We start from the raw sequence: 17,783 nt of genomic DNA on the forward strand, positions 1-17,783 counted from the left end.
AGCTCCTGTATTCTAGTCTACTCTACACCTTAACCGCTGACACTTCTGTACCTTACTTGCTTGAAAATAACTGTGCAGAAAAAAAAAAAAAAAATCAGTGGCTTCTCTTATCGTTTTTGGCTTTTGTCTCCAGCAACTACAGTTTTCAAAAGCTCCCAACAAGGGTTATCATGTCTCCTGCATATTTGGTTACATCCACACAAAAGCCCTGACCCTGAAGAATCCACTCTGAGTTCTGGTAACGCGTGCTGAGAGTTGATTGTATTTGGGTACCAGGATGCTGCCTGGATAGGATTACATAAACTCAGGGAGCACATTTCTGAGGAAAGCAGCTCGCCTTTCGATAATCTGATAAACAGGCTAACGGAAGCACTCCAAGTGCTGACCACCTAGGCCTGCGCACCTTTGCTGAACCCTGTGCCAGAGTGCTTCTGGCTCCACACAAGATCAAAACTGCGTCCTCACAGATACAGTCACTCTCTAAGCCGCTTGCAGGGAAAGGCAGAAAGAGCTTTGCCCGTAAGAATGGTATAAACAGTCTCAATATGCGGTTCAGAGTTTGAAAGAGTAAATCTCATCCCAACAACATTCAAATATACACATATAAACATACATGTACACACACACATATATTTACACACACATCTGGTCTGTTATCAATATAGCAGAAAGTCACTGTAAAGTGACTATACTCCAATAAAAATTAATTTAAAATAAAACAAAATAATAAAAATAAATTAAAACATACGTTAATAAAGTTAAAACCGCTGGGACTTATATTGATTAGCACCTGTGACAGAGCAGTGACCAAGATTACGAGATAGTCACCAGCTCCTAACTCGTGACAAGAATCGTGGAAAGAGGATAAAAAGAAAAACCCACACCTCTAGAGGTCAAACCTAAGCTCTGAAAATGACACTGGCACAGTGAACACACGTCTGTCCCAGGGCCTGAGGAGAAGCAAACGTGAGTAATGACAGGTAACTTTAATTAAACTCTCCATCTGCTTATGAGCTTGATGAACTTCAAAACGAACTTGCTCACTGAGTCAGGGTCTCTCCAAGCAGTAATCCTTTCTTATTAATCTTTGACAAACTATTAAATTTCCCATTGTCCCGCTGACCAATAGTAGAATGCCCTCTCTCTCTCTGTGATTTATAAGGAGTCTCAGAAATTAGAAAGTGATGTACAGCTCATGCCATTCATTTTAACAGGAATTTGAATGGCTTCTCTTTTTCTTTTTCAAAACATAATATCCTGAATTGTCCACTCCAAGCAGGCGATAAATAACTTGGGTGCAGAAAAAGAAGAATTTTTAAAAGCAAGATAAAGGGGATGATCCTGTATTCTCTCTTTATGAAGTGATAAAAGCTGTGGTCCCGCTGTGTCTCCACCTGCAAAACTCCTGTTAAACCTAATAGAACTCAGGGTACACAAGCCGCTGAGGATGAAACCTAATTTCCATCTTGGTTCATTCAATTTCCTAAAATTACATCAACAGCAAAAATCAGATAGATGGTGGATACTGGTTTTATGCTTCTAACAAGTAAAACTCTATTTTAGTATTTAAAGAATAATTACCACTCTCTGATTCAGCCAGGGCTCATGGGAAACTATTTTCTCACCTCCCCTTCCTTCATTAGGCCGTGAACATAACCAGCCCAACCCACTAACTATTCAATCATATTTTTAAGATCATTTAAGGAGAAAAAAAAGAGATACTCATTAAGATGCACTGTATATCCAGAAGCACAAAAATCACAAGAATTTCCACGACTCAGAAATCAAAGGGACTTAATCATTAAATTCAATTTTCCACTCGTTGCATCTTAAATGAGTCCCAGAACAGACAGGGCATATGTATTCAGAACTTGGAAGAGGAGGATGGTGAAACAAAGTCTTAAACCCATCCGCTGCAAATAGGCTTTGATTTATTCTGGAAGGAGATTGCCCACATGCACTTGTTCTGACAGATGGACACATTCACTAACTTTAGAAACCCAACTTTGTTTCTACCCAACACCACTATTGCCCACAAAGTCCACTCCAAGATTATTCAATCAAGTGTTCTTGCTATAATTGGATTCTCTCTCTCTCTCCCTGCCTCCCTCCCTCCTGAAAGAACAAAATGGTAATGCTGAAGTATCACTGAAGTTGTCCCTGTCCCACGGACACAAGGTAAAGATCGAATGCAAGCCTTACTCGACACCCAGGCACATAACACCGTACTTGGCACATCTGATACTTGTCCATTCAAAAAAAAAAAAAAAGTAGGTCCAAAAGTCTATCCTAGAACGTTAGCAATCATCCCACCAAATCTTCTCACCATGCATCAAAATCTGCAAAATGGTCTGTGGTCTCTTCTGAAATGGCAAAGAGAGAATAAGATTGACGGCTTAATAGAAAACACAGTTCCACAAGGTAAAAACAAAAGGTCATGTCACACTTTGCAAAGTGTAACATTTGTAAATTCATTTCTCCCCCTTTTCGCTATCCAGCACCTACCATTCACAAGAAAGCACACATTAAAATGAAAAAAAGTATGAGTTTTCCTCTAGTACAAATGACTAGAGAACACTGCTTCTAGAAAACAGAAAATAAATACACCATGAGGTGTAACTGCAGCTTGTACCATTACACTTCCTAGTGGGGTGGCTCATCAGGGGACTGAATCTGTGACACCCTTCAGAAGAGACTTCATGACTTTCTGGGCTCTGTTAATTACGCCAACCCAGAAAACAGTCCTCAGAGGGAAAGACTGAATATCATCCGTGGGTAACGCGTACCATGGGGCCACTTGTGTGTGTTTTTTTCCCTCTCTCCTTTTTGCCGGAGAAATAGACTTGAGATTTTCTTTAAGAGGAAATTTATCATGGATATAGTTGGTGGCTTTTCACTTTTTAGCATATTTAAGAAACAGAAAAACAGAGGAGAAACAAACACACAGGCCACAGCTCGATCCTAGAAAGCATCTTTATAGCCGGGCTTCTCAACCTCCTCACTAGGGACAATTCAAGCCAGATGCTTCTTTGCTGCGGGAGGCTGTTCTGTACCATGTAGATATATAAAATCTCTGGCCTCAATTCATTAGATGCTGGTAGCCCCAGCCCTGTTGGAACAACCAGAAATGTCTCTAGACATTGCCAAACATCATCCTAGAGAGAAAATCCCCCAGCTGACAAACAAGGCTTTAGAGCTAACGAGATTGTCCCTTTTAACACTACTTAGGCCACTCCTAGCATTGCTGAGGAGTATTTGCAGGTCCATCCAGTCTCCGTGGATCTCCAACGCCTCCGCCGCCATCACCAAGTACGCTGGGTGCCAAAAACAGCAACAGACCTATCTTTACCCAAATGATCTGTCAAACTCTTCACAATGTGTGCTAACAAAAAACTGAAACCCCCCAAAAGGCAAATGCTAACAGGTATGTAGCCTTCATACACCAGGAAAGAGGGAAATTCTAGGCTTCAAAACTGCTGCTTTGGTAAATGCCTGATGCTATGAGACCTATTTTTAAAAGTTGGGGAGAGGGAAGCCACAAAGAAACGAAAAAGTCAAAGTACATTTACAACATCTTTTCATCTTTTTGATGTATCAATAAAGATATTTTTGAGAGACAGAAAAAAAAGCAACTCCTGCAGTAAAAATAAAAAATGAGCATACGAGAAAGTAAAGCTAACCATCAGCACTTTTAAACTACCCTTAAACAAAAAGGCACTGATGACACAGTTTTATTTTAACCCCTTGGCAGAAGAGGTTGCTGAATACAGTCTATCACATGTACCATTGGGATAAAGATGGTTGCAATACCTGTTGGGAGATATTAAAGCAAACCACATCCAACTAGGACATGAGATTACCCTCTCTGCCCAACATAGTGAGTTATTCAGGTGATGGAACTTCACTTCATGAGCCCAGTGAAGAGAATGCTTAATCTAGTTCTAATCATTAACCCGAGACTGCACCACAAAGTTAGAATCCTCCCAACAAGAAATGTAGTCTGGGAAGTAAGTCTTTATGTATCAAACCTCAAATGACCATGGTGGGACGCCCCTGGTGGTCCAGTGGCTAAGACTCAGTCCTCTCATTGCAGCAGGCCCAGGTTCAATCGCTGGTCAGGGAACTACATTCCACGCGTCGTGACTAAGAGTTCACATGGCACCACTAAAGATCTCACTTGCCTCAATTAATATCATGCCACAACGAAGACCCGGTGCAGCCAAGCAAATAAATTTTTAAGAAAGTTTTAAATGGCAATGGCAACCTAGGATTAATCCAAAGATACCTTTTATAGTGAGTTGGCCAGGAATATTTAACACTACTCCCCTTCTCTTGTGTGTAAGATGCTAGAAAACCAATACACAGGACAAGGTTCAAGGTTCTTACAGAAAGTTCATGGGAAATTAAGGGACCGAACACCTTTTCCTAAGGACCTTGGACACTGTTCTTATTCTTCAAACCTGTATTCTAAATTCTCCATGAATGAACGTGGTGTCTTGGTTGCACAATGCATTTTCCAGAACTTTCCACTGAACCATAAATCAGCTCCAAGGGAAAGGTAGTGATTAATACAGTAAATGGATCCAGCCGTGGCAGATTTTTCATATCTGACAGTTACGTCCTAGAGGAAGCAAAAAAGACCCTAGCGTTGCTACTGTTAACTTCCCAAATGCTTGGTAATTATTCTAACAGATCAAGAAGATCTAAGACAAATAGCTATTTTGAATACTCTTGAGGAAGAAATGACTTACCAGCACCAGGAAGCCACTCCCAGACATCATATCACCAGCAAAGAGAGCCTAGCCGACAACTGGACATTCACATTGCCACACTGTTTTTGTACAAAAGGCAATATTAAGAAAGCAATAAGAAAAATCCTTTCAGGAAAAACACCTCATCAACTGTGCAATAAAACATGAGCATAAATTGAAAAGGCACTGCTGAGTTTGCAGCAGGCTCTGAGAAAGTCTTCCGACATACATTCTAGAACCACATTATCCAATACTGTGGCCATGAGCCACCTATGGCCAATTAGGCACTTGAAATGTGGCTTAGTCTGAACTGAGCTGTCATTACAGTGCTAGATACACACTGGATTTCCAAGACTTAGCAAGAAAAAGAATGTAAAACATCTCACTGATAATTTTTTGATTAATCACATGTTGAAATGATAGTACTTTGGAAATACTGGGTTGAATAAAATATACTATTATACTTAATCTCACTTTTTTTTCTTTTTTACTTTTCTAATGAAGTCACTTGGACTCCAAGGAGATCCACCCAGTCAGTCCTAAAGGAGATGAGTCCTGGGTATTCATTGGAAGGACTGATGTTGAAGCTGAAACTCCAATACTTTGGCCACCTCATGCGAAGAGTTGACTCATGGGAAAAGACCCTGATGCTGGGAAGGATTGGGGGCAGGAGGAGAAGGGGAAGACAGAGGACGAGATGGTTGGATGGCATCACTGACTCGATGGACATGGGTTTGGGTAGACTCCGGGAGTTGGTGATGGACAGGGAGGCCTGGAGTGCTGCGATTCATGGGGTCGCAAAGAGTCGGACTGAGCGACTGAACTGAACTGAATGAAGTCACTAGAAAATTTAAATTACAAGTGTGACTCACATTTATGGTTCCCATGATATTCCTAATGGAAGCACTGTTCCACAGTGGGAGTCGGCAAACTTTCTGTAAGGGCCTAACAGTAAATGTTTCAGACTCTGTCTCTGTGTATGGTGCCAAAGCAGCACGGAAAATATATAAACAAGTGGGTACAGCTGTGTTCCAGTGACATTTTATTTGTAAACCAGGCAGATGAATCTGGCCTGTGAGCGCCAGTCTGCCTCCTTCTCAGGGACCAGATCATTAACAGTTCCCTGTAAACAGGAAAATGAACACATCAAGGGCATGTGATACGAATTTAGTCGCATATACATTTTTATATCCAGCTTGAGTCTTGAGCAAGCCTAGACGTGCGTATCTTTAGACGGGGCCAGGCTGTTTCTGATTCCGTGGTCCCCCATCACTCTCCACGGCTACCTGGCTTCCCTCATGCCATGACCATGAGCACGTGTCCCTCCGTGAAAGTGATGTCCCAGGAAGTGGCACGCCAAAGAGCGCCACGGTCATGGAATCAGATGCGGAGAGTTTCTATCAAGGGCTACATCAGTTGACTCGAATCATTAGTCACCTCATTTTCTGAGGCAGAAAAGGTGGTTTAATTAATAATTAAATTTGGATCAACAGACTTCCATCAGAAAGTATATACTGATTCCTACTGATAAAGAAACCTAGGCCTACAGTGAAAATATGGTCAACTTTCTCCAGCATGCAGACATGAACAAGGAAGAGAAAGCAGGGGCCATTTCCTTTGCAGCACCACATATTACTATTAAACAAACCCTGCCTGACACATCTAATGGGGCTGGCCTTACCCAGTGTCTGTGGAAGGAACACAGCGCTGGGCTTCAACTCCCTTTTGGTCATCTTCCCAAAACCGATTTCAACATGTCTGGGTGACAATCCTGGAGTTTGTCTAGGCTGGCCACACCTTCCCTATCCAAATCATGGCCTCATGATTAAAACCATCTCCACCCAAGCTGCATAATGAATATGAGGGCTGGGACACCACTCTCTTGACTTCTGTGTGTTATTGATCATTTTCATAATTTAAAAATTAATTTTCAAGGTTACACCCAGCCTTCCAGGTTGCAGATGCACTTCACTTAGCTTAAGATAACCAGCTGCTGTGGGCAGCAACACTGTCATTACAAAGGGGAGCCTGCATGAGGATAAGGCAGACACTGTGGGTGGCAGAGCCCAGAGACAGAAATAGACAGCATCTCTCGCCATGGACCTGAGCAGCTGGAACCAATGAAAATTGAGGACAACAAAGTTTATCGTTTTCCTTTACTGTTGAAACTGACTTGGGTTGAGTTTCTGCTTTACCTTGTCAATGGGGGATTCCTAAAACCAATGCCTTCCTCCTCCTCCCCTTCTTTCCCAGGGGGCTCAGAGCTAAAGAATCCACCTGCCAATGCAGGAGATACAAATATGCGGGCTCCATCCTTGGGAGAAGAAGATCCCCGGGAGGAAGAAATGACAACCCACTAAGTTATTCATGCCTGGAAAATCCAGACTGTAGCAAACTACAGTCCATGGGGTCGTGAAGAATTGAACAAGACTGAGAGATTGAGCACATGCACACACGCTTTTATACCCTCCAGGTACAGACCACTGGGAAGGATTGTGAAAATATACAGCCTCTTGAAGCTATGTTAAGCAGTCAGGAACCATCTCCCACCTCACATATACCTCTCTGAGCTGCCAGTGCATCTGTTTATAGGAACAGCTAGTCACACACTCTGTACCTCACCAGAAAGTCACTTCCCAGATGGACGCTGAAATCTGCAGGGCAGGGTCGGGAGCTCCCACCTAGAAACACCTCAAATAGAACACTGAACACATTTTGATTTCCTACTGATCCTTCTCCTTCCATAAAGGAACTGTTACAGAGTTATGTCCACAGCACAGGTCAGTCCTCTCTGCATCCTAACCCCTCGGGGAAAGGCTACTTTCTTCCTCCAGCTTGAAACACCCATCCTGAGTGATGGGAAGGAGAGCTGGGACAACCTCACAGAGAACTCTCAGGCTTTGGAGGCTCGTTCATCAAGAACAACCAACCTCTAAAGTAGCAAAGGCACCGAGACGCCTCTCTGAGAGTCTATGTAGTCTCTACACCTACTCCCCTTCTCATGAAAACTCTATTTTCTACCAGGGCTCAGGATATTTTTAAACCACGGTTTCTTATTGGATTGTTCTCAGTTTTGAAACCGGGACTGCAGCAGCCTGTCACCTGTCTCCAACTCACCGAAAAATCCTAACACCTTCTACAAAATTGCCTTTATGAAAAAAAAACATTGAAATCAATTTCAGACCAGACATGTAGAAACTAGTTTGTTTATATAATCACAATGGTATTTATTAAGCAGTACACATTAAGAATTTGCCAGGTCCTGGGCTAAGCACTGCACCATAGAGTATTTCATGTTGTGGTCGCTATACTTCTGTTAGGACCCCTATTACACAGGCAGGAAATAGCGGAGATGAAATTCACATCCCGCTGGTCTGGCTTCACCATCTTCACTCTTAACTATAATAGGATACCACCTCCCAAATTAAGAAGTATTCTACCTCTCAAATTAAGAATCAAATTAACTCCTTATTAATCAATATACATTTTTTCAGGACGGGAAGAAGGTGCTCTCAAGAAGGTAAAGCAAAACACCCAGCTCCTTACAAGTCATGACTGAATTCTCTCCGAAGAGTATAGTGTGTGTGTGTAGTGGGGTGGAGGATAAATTTACAGTGAAGGAACCTGACAAACACTGCCAGTGACCAGCACCAACATCAAGAGTCATAGTGTTAATAGAATGCACTTTTGATATGAAGTAATGAAAATGGTACTTTGCGTCTGTGATCTACCACCCCGAAATCTGCAACCCCGATCCAATCATGAGGAAAACACCAGCAAACACAAACTGAAGGACATTCTACGAAGTACTTGACAAGTACTCTTCAAAACTGTCAAGATCATCAGAAACAAGGAAAGTCTGTGAAACTGTCACAGCCCAGCGGAAACTCAGGAGACGTGACAACTAAATGTAATGCAATATCCTGTATGGGACCCTAGAACAGGAAAGGACACTAGGTAAAAAGTGAAGAAATCTGAGTAGAGAGTTTAGTAACAATAGATCAACTTTGGCTCAATAGTGATGATAGAATAAATAGGTCAATATTATCAGCAAAAACTGGATATGGAGTACATGAGAACCCTGTGAAAGATTTTCTCAATGTTTCCATAAACCTAAAAGTATTCTAAAATAAAATGTTTATATTAGTAATTGTTTATGTCTCTAATAGGCTTCCCTGGTTGCTCAGTGGTAAAGAACCAGCCTGCCAGTGTAGGAGACATGGGTTCAATCCCTGCGTCAGGAAGATCCCCTGGAGAAGGAAATGGCAACCCACTCCAGTATTCTTGCCTGGAAAATCCCATGGAAAGAGGAGCCTAGTAGGCTACAGTCCATGGGGCCGCAAAGATTTGGACATGACTTAACGACTGAACAACCGTGTCCCTAAAACTTGGAAGAAAGTATATGAGTCAAGAAATCCTTCAAAATTCCAGTCCTAGGACTGGGGAACTGTGTTCAGGAGAAGATGCTGGCCTGACTACACAGCACCGCCTTATCAACAGGCACTCTAAGACCCATCCTGCTTCCACACTGTTCTACTGACAGCTTTATTCTCTAGTCACTCATTCATAAAAGCTGGTAATTTAAGTCATTAGTCAGTCCTTTGATCCCACTCTTGAGCTAGCACAATGGCTATTTTTGAGCCAACTATCAACTGGACGCATTTAAAAATGAAAACAACCTTTTTTAAGGGACCTTTCCAATACAAAGGTAAAACTGAAAAATTAAAAAATTTTACAGCAACAACACTTTGAGTGTCTTAGGAGGGTGGCCAAGAATAGGCTTTTTAAAAAGCAACGGGACTGAAAATTTTTAATTCCCACTTGGGCCAGCTTTTGTACACAAGCCTCAGAGGAAGGGCAGTAAGTTGCAAATGATTTCAACCAGCACTACACTCGTAATTTCATGTGGTGGTTGTTGTTCAGTCTCTCAGTTGTGTCTGACTCTTTGCGACCCTATGTACAACAGCACGACGGGCTCCCCTGTCCTTCACCATCTCCTGGAGTTTGCTCAAATTCATGTCCATTGAGTCAGTGATGCCATCCAACCATTTCGTCCTCTGTCATCCCCTTCTCCTCCTGCCCTCAATCTTTCTCATCATCAGGATCTTTTCCAGTGAGTCAGCTCTTTGCATCTGGTGGCCAAAGTATCGGAGCTTCAGCTTCAGCATCAGTTCTTCCAATGGATATTCTGGATTGATTTCTTTAGGATGGACTGGTTTGATCTCCTTGCAGTCCAAGGGACTCTAAAAGAGTCTTCTCCAAGACCACAGTTCAAAAGCTTCAATTCTTCAGCACTCAGCCTTATTTATGGTCCAACTCTCACATCCATACATGACTACTGGAAAAACTATAGCTTTAACTTATATGCATCTTTGTTGGCACAGTAATTTTATGCCTGACACTATATTCAACGCCTAATGAACATTTGTTAACTACCAAAAACATTAACTAGTTGTCATTTACTGTCACATACAGTATTTTGGTGGGAATTTACGGGAGAGACGGGGGTCTAGAATGTTGAATTAGAATGTACATTTCCAGTTGTGTTCATTACTTCTCACAATCATCCGAAATGTTTCTTTCCCACATCACAGCCAGTAAACCCTTTAGAAGCCCCGAACTATACTGGACAGGGTAAGATTTTAGAAAAAGAAGACAATAAAAATTTATTCCAGTAAGAAATAGTTCATGCAATTATCTGTGTTAAAATGCAGAGAAATATTTTAAGAAAGAAAAAAGTAAGTAACCAAGTGTCCCAACCAAACTACTATATGTTTAGATTCAGCAGTCTCAAAATTCCTGACTTCTTGTACTTTATGCTGGAAAAATTTCATAGACTCTGTTTTTCTTTCCCTTCTCTTCTCTTCTTCCTTTCTTTCTTCCACCTTCCTTCATTTTCTCCTTCTTCAAGCCCCCAGGCCCCACTCCTCTTCTCTCTGTCTTTGTGACATTACAAATTAGAGCTGAAGACCAGGAAACCCAGGAGTGGAAATGCTGGCTGCTCTTAAGTGCTCTTCTGCACATCAGGGTCACGGCAGTCAGCACTGAACAATTCTGACATCTGCCTACCGTCCTGGGGCTTGGCTTCACAACTCCAAACAAACAGCTCCAATGAGCCAGTGGCAATCAGTGGCACTACAGAGGAAACTTCTTTGCAAAGCCAGATCCTTGATTGACAAAACCGGGCAGAGGGATGGGGAATGACTACCATCTACAGCTAATGCTGATAGCGCAAAGGAACCAGCCTCCCAGTTCCCAGGCCCGTGCTCCTTCCATAGGAAGGTGCCTTTCTTTCTCACAGTGATGTTTTTGTACTGATATTCTCTTCTCCTTTGTTACTGAGGACAAAGATATGGAAACAAACATTTATAGATCTAACAGCGATACACCTCCAGTAATTTACCTTATTTCATGAAGTTGAAGACACCATCCCAATTCCACCGATGTTCAAGTGTTAAAAAAAAAAAAAAAAAGCCCCAAACAAGTTTTCAAACACTACTAGATGGAAATTACATCCTGATTTCAGAGATATTAAAAGGTAAAGAAGAAGGGGGAAAAACTTCAGCATGAACGAAATCCATGACATCATTTAGTCCTCAGGGGAAGACTGCAACATGGTAAACATCATCCCTGCCATTCAGGGATAAAATGGAAACCAGGCTCCAAGAGTTGATGATGGACATCTTAGTCACGGAGAGTAACAAGAACATGCATGTGATTCCCGGTCTCTAATAACCTGAGAGAACAGGGATGTGCTTTCTGCCTTTTCCTATGGCCCTTCACCTTGTATCTTGCACACTTGTGAAGGTGGGGCCAAAACTAACCCTTCACCTGGGAGAACACAGTGGCATCTGATGCTAGCATTCAAATCGCTTTCGAGAACAAAGTGTCAGCAGGCCCTGTAGTGATTCTGAGTGGACAGTGGAGAGACAAAGTCCTCACCTTGGTGTCTAGTAAGAGATAGAAACAATAAACAAGGTGATAGCAATGACACAAAGTGACATATGTAGGTAAGACTGCTCTGGAGAGACCACACTTAAGAATTCACTTTTAACTTGGGCTGCACTGGTGGCTCAGGCGGTAAAGGATCCGCCTGCAGTGCAGGAGATGCAGGTTTGATCTCTGGGTTAGGAAGACCCTCTGGAGGAGGGCATGGCAACCCACTCCAGTATTCTTGCCTGGAGAATCCCCATGGACAGAGGAGCCTGCCAGGCTACAAAGCAGTCCATGGGGTCGCAAAGAGTCTGATTAGACAGTCTAACACTGTCTCTTTCACTGGACAGAGAGAGGATTCAGCCACCACACCAAACATTCACCTCTCACCTGGAGGCCAGGTGAGGCCTCCAGGTCTTTCATCCTCTCTGAGCAATTATACAGCTTCATCTGCCCCAAGGAACCAGGTTCTACCCATTCAGGCTCTCAAATGGGCAGCTATCAGCTTTCCGGAATGCTGGATTTAATGATTCCTCTTCAATAACCCCAAGAATCCGAGTCATTATTTATCACAGCCCTCTTTTGTTTTGAGCCATGTAAGAGGAAAAAGTATCAATAATCTTTGCTCCAACTCAGGTTTCTACAATCTTGCTTTCTATTTCTGCAGTGAAGATTAAAGGGCCACAGATGCTCAGGAAACCCGAAGCCAGTTACCTGCGTATGGACCACTGGATTAATAACACCAGCCATCGGGGGCCTCAGTCTCTGGTCTCTTTAATCTTGCTCAGTGGTGAACATTTGGGAAACGCTCCCTCGTCTCCCAGAGACATTATTTTCAGTTATAAGCTTTAAGGATGTCCCCTCTGGTCATCAAATTTAATGTGGTGATTATTAAAGGGAATTTGCTAATATTAATGCCCACTTTCAACTTGAGGGACCAAGCTACAAATTTCTCCTCATTTTGGCTGGTGGTGAACAGGCCAAGGACGAAATATGAATAAAGTTAAGGAGAAATCTACTGCTGTTCAATATTTTAATATATCATGTACGACAGAGGTAGTGATGCATTATCTACCTGAAGATATGATTACACTCCAAGTTATAATGAACTTTTACTATCCTGAGGCCTCTACATCATGGTGGGATGGGGTTAGGGCAGATGGAGGCACAATATATATCTAGTTCTATAGACAATACTAATCAATAGCCTTAATTACAATGACAATAGTTAGTATTTACTGAGCATTTACCAGTCAGGCATCTGTATTTTGTCATTTAATCTCACTTTGAAGGCAGCTGCTGTTTCCGTGTACTTTCTACAGATGAAAAACCTAAGATTGAGAGGCTACAAGTCCTCCTCACCTTGACAGCCTGTGCTCTTCAAGTCTACACTGCACAGAAGTGCAATGCAGAGACTGGACTCAGACCACCCAGGCTAAAGCCCCAGTTTCACCGTTTTTTAGTTGTATGACCTAGGAAAGCTAGCTAACCATTCTCACCCTCAGTTCTCTCATCTCTAAAATGGGGCCATCACAGGGATCGACACATGCGAGCTGTCTGGAGGATTCAATGGGACCCTGCGCACAGTGTCAGGCAGACCGTGAAGCTCGTCACTGATCCTACTCAAGCCACTACCACTACCAAGGGCAATAATATCGAATCCCCAGTTGATTATACGTCAATAACTTACTACTCATTTATTTCAGCCATTCATATGATGACCAAATACCATCACTAACACATAAACCAGAGTATAAACCACACCCAAATTCCTTTCTCATTCCCATGAGGAGGTCTGAATTCATCACCAGGAAAGGCCCATTGTTGTAAACCAATTCAGAGAATAAATAAACCTCTTTTTAGATATCCTCTGGCTGCAACAAAATCTCCATTATAACCTGATGGATTTAACTCATTTTTCAGAGTATACAACCTGTAGATTATGGTTAAAATGCATAAGGGGAACTCTCCATGTTTTAAATACGTGTGTGTGTTTAATTTGAAGGCAGCAATCTGCTCGGGTATAAGCAACGCATGCTATCACTGACGTCTTACATTTCAATTTTCTGTACACCCAAACAACAAAATATTTAAACAGTTAACATCTGCTCAAAGACCTAAGAGATGGAAGACTTCAGAAGCCATAGGCAGTGTGTTGACTATGGAAAAAGTCAAGTTACACAGGGGCCAGATTTTTGAAAACCTGACCTATTGTGTCAGGAAAGGAGAGCCAAATGCCAGAGAATGTATGGAGGGAAAATTGGAACTGTAAACAGTCTGAGAAAATTTAAATCAACAGATGGCAACAGAAAAATAAAGACAAGGAAAATTTTAAAATTAACAATAAATCTCACATGTCCTTAAAAAAAAAGATACCCCAAAGATAAGTTCATAATAATTAATCATCATAAATTTTACTGATTCTTTAAAATAGTAAAATGGGGGTGAGTATAAAAAACAGTAAAAAGTCGTGGGGGGCAAAAAAAAAGATAAGATAGGATTTAGATAAAAGCATTTAACCAAAATCATCTTCTGTGCTCACAGAGCCATAAGGCCCTTGAGCAAAGGGAACACAAAAGTGAGCCTCCAGCACTAAGCAGATCCACAGAAACTGGGTCATTACCCACTGCGGAGGGTGTCACCCCTTCCGTGACCACCAGTTTACTCCACAAACATTATCTGGTAGGAACTTCAACATGCCATGGGAAAACACCCGTTTTGCTACAATTGAATAATCAAAAAGGTATTTATTTCTATAGAGCAGAGAGAAACAGAGCACATGATTCGCAGTTTCTTTTTTACAACCTAGCCAAACCTGGAATTAATTTTGATCCTTTCAGCTAAAAGGAAACTGGCAAAGAAGGGTGGGGTGGTGGTGACGGTGGCTGCCACAGCAAAGACAAGTAGTCCACATCCAGAGAGCTGTACCTGGACCCCTGTCAATTTGCAGGCTAAAGTCCTGTGCTGGGAATACTAGCTTGTTTTTTTTTTAAATCAATGACTTTGTGTGCCCCTCTCTCTAGTATAATACTTGGGTAGCTTTTGATTGAAATGGACATTAATATAAGTGGATAAAGAGGGGATAAAGGGAATTAACTGACTTAAACTGGAACCTGAAGACATGAGCTTTCAGGTACAGCTGGTTCAAAAGGCTGCAGATTTTCTTTGTAATTTTCAGGCCAAGAAGCTGACCTCAGAAAGCCAAAACTGAAACATACTCTCCTCTGGATAATAAACATATGCAAAAGAAGATAAACTCTCTGTTTGTAAGGAGTCCATCCAGCCAACTAAAGTAAGACGCTTATCAGTCTTGCTTGGGACGTACAACCAGAACAAAATACATCTAATATGAATAAAGTAGTCCCAAGAACCTAAAATTGTTACCAATACCTTCCCAATCTCTGCCTCAAACAGATTATGCAATAGAATCATTTTAGCTCCTTGAGTTACTTGATGACGTTGTAGCAAAGGATGTAACAACATGTCTCAACTACCACTGGGCTAGTTAAGTGGCCCACACTTGTTCTGAACCCTGTGATGGACAGACAGACTTACAACTGCATAGAGGGCGGGATGGAGAGGGGACCTAGGGAACAGACATATCTTGAGATACCTTAAACAATGATGCCCACTCAATCCCAGAGACCTTTCCTCCACTAGTTTCTTGTGTCACTCTCAACATCCTTCTTCCATTATTCTATTTAATGAATGAATGGTAAGCTGTGGGCTGGGAGAAGAAAATGGAGAGGAAATTGTTTCATGGAAAAAAGAATCGAAGAGACTGTGTAAAACACATCTGAGATCTGAACGCAAATTCCTGAATTCATTGCTGGGAAGGGCCAAGAGCTGAGAGACACACGGCATGTGCCCACAGGAGGTCACTAAGGGGAGGCTCAAGGCTGAGCGAAGCCACAAAGTCTCAAGGGCTGGGGACGGGGTTAGGGCTCAGCATCCCTGTGCTTACCAGGGTCCCCTTTGGTGACACTGCACGGACTGTAAGGCTACAGATTCTATCATCCTGACCCCCCAAAGCTCTGTCCTCTGAGGTCACAGCAACCCTAGTAGAAAGATGAGCTCTAACGACTGAGACGCTCCAGCCTCTAGAACTGAGGATCCCGCTTATTATTCATGAAGGTGCATTAAATATGTACTTTCCTGCTGTCTTCTTCTCTTAAAGCTCTGTAAATCATTAACTAAATCCACAAAAATGGGATAAGATTAAAATAAATTCAGTAATAAATACCTCTGAATACACGAGAACGCCTTAACATCACAGCTAGCACACAGACCTGCAGTTTGTAGAATGATCATTGAATACAGATACATTTATTATTAATTAAGCTGCCCTGAGAACCTGAAACTGTTACCAATATCTGCCCAATCTCTGCCTCAAGCGGATTATCTATGCAATAGGATTGTTTTAGTTACTCCAATTACTTTATGATGTTGAATCAAAGGTTGGAACATGTCTCAAAGAACTCATCTTTATAACAGGAAATCATCTCCAATCTCTGTGGGAGCAAATCTGAATTATAAATCTAAGAAACAAGACATTCTAAGCATCCCACGTAAATGCTGACTTTGTTCATCCCACCCACTAAAAAATGTTGGTTTCTGGCTCCTCAGAGCCACCCCCAAAGCTTGATACCTAAGAGTTTAGGATTAATTGCATAAATACATCCACATAAGTAAAATCAAATAACAAAAATCCCATCACATCATACTCCTTTCCCCTGTTTCAAGGTTAATTTACAACAACTGATTGGACTTGACTGGACTGTTATTTTAAACTGATGACCCATGACTTGTCTTAATACAGTAAGAGGAAAAAAGAGGTGGTGATTTATAATTCATCTCAAGCAAGAATTCCTTTGGTAATATACCACAGATCAAAAGATCAAATTTTACCTGATCTTCATCTTATTGATATACAGAGACTTAACAAATCAATCATTGTATCTATTTACAGTAGAGATGAAAGACTTATTTGGACATACCTTCCTACATAAAATAATTAAATCACAACATGAATAACTGAATTTCAGGAAAAAAACTACCAAAAAAAAAAAAAAAAAATCATAGAAGCCAAAGTACTTTAGAGATGGAAGGCATTCAGAGGCCAAGAAGTTGTCTCAGTGAAGGAAACTGTGAAATCAATGGCAAAGTAAGTAACTGTAAAGGTCCAGTACTCCAGATGCATTTAGTCACGCATACATGTGAACATACAGGGCCTCCCAGGTGGCACTAATGGTTAAGAACCCACCTGACAATTCAGGAGGCACAACCAACATGGATTCAACCCCTGGACTGGGAAGACCCCCTGAGGAGGGCATGGCAACCCACTCCAGTATTCTTGCCTGGAGAGTCCCACGGACAGAGGAGCCCGGCAGGCTACAGTCCAGAGGTTCACCAAGAGCTGGACATGACTGAAGTGACTTAGCATGCACGCACATGTATAGAAACTGTATATTCATCACTTTACAAGAAATATTTGATCCAGTCTACCCATGAAGGTCAGTACAACATCAGCAGCAATTCTGTTCCCCACAATAGTTCTTATTCTAACTCTTGAAGCTGAAATAAACTCCATGCTGATGTTTTCAGAAAAATAGCTTCTGGCCCGAGTTTTGCCATCAAGCATGATTTTAAACCAAACCACTGGACAAAAACACCTTTCATTCAACTGCAAGTTCATGATAAATAGGGTCTTAGGATAGCTGTGAAGCCAAGATAGCTCTCACATGGACCCTGGGCTTGTGACAAAAAAGAATGCAGGGAAGAAATCAGCAACTTGTTGGGCTGCACCCCGCGGGTCTACAAGCTTTGTGCTTGTGCCCTTTAAAGGCCAAAGAAAGAGCTCGGAGTCCACAACAGAGACATCAACAGTTAAATGGGTGCAGGAGCTTACAGGTCTGAAGCAAGGTCCTGGAGCGACACCCCACCTCGTTCAGTACTCAGAGGGCAGGACATGGCGGCCAGTCATCCTCACTCCCGGAGGAGTGTGGAGGGGGAGGGTGGATTACCAGTAATAAGGGAACTGACATGGACTTCAGGTGGGCTCATTAGTTACCATGGAAACCAGCAGAGAAGCACGCAGCT

At 42.0% G+C, this 17,783-nt stretch overlaps 1 protein-coding gene across 9 annotated transcripts in view; it reads right to left on the bottom strand.

Moving 5' to 3' along the window:
* PTPRG (protein tyrosine phosphatase receptor type G) overlaps positions 1-17,783 on the bottom strand; it is a 767,420-nt gene that overhangs the window by 511,062 nt on the left and 238,575 nt on the right. Inside the window, exon 1 of one of the 9 annotated variants that reach the window (XM_081524559.1) lies at positions 17,593-17,767. The exons of the other annotated variants lie outside the window; for them this stretch is intronic. The gene's annotated coding sequence lies outside the window, so the exon portion shown is untranslated. Of the gene's footprint in view, positions 1-17,592; positions 17,768-17,783 lie in introns of those variants that run through there. 9 annotated transcript variants of the gene reach the window in all.

Source organism: Giraffa tippelskirchi, chromosome 9 (genome assembly GCF_054371585.1).
Source record: "Giraffa tippelskirchi isolate mGirTip1 chromosome 9, T2T-mGirTip1v1.2.pri, whole genome shotgun sequence".
NCBI lineage: Eukaryota > Metazoa > Chordata > Mammalia > Artiodactyla > Giraffidae > Giraffa > Giraffa tippelskirchi.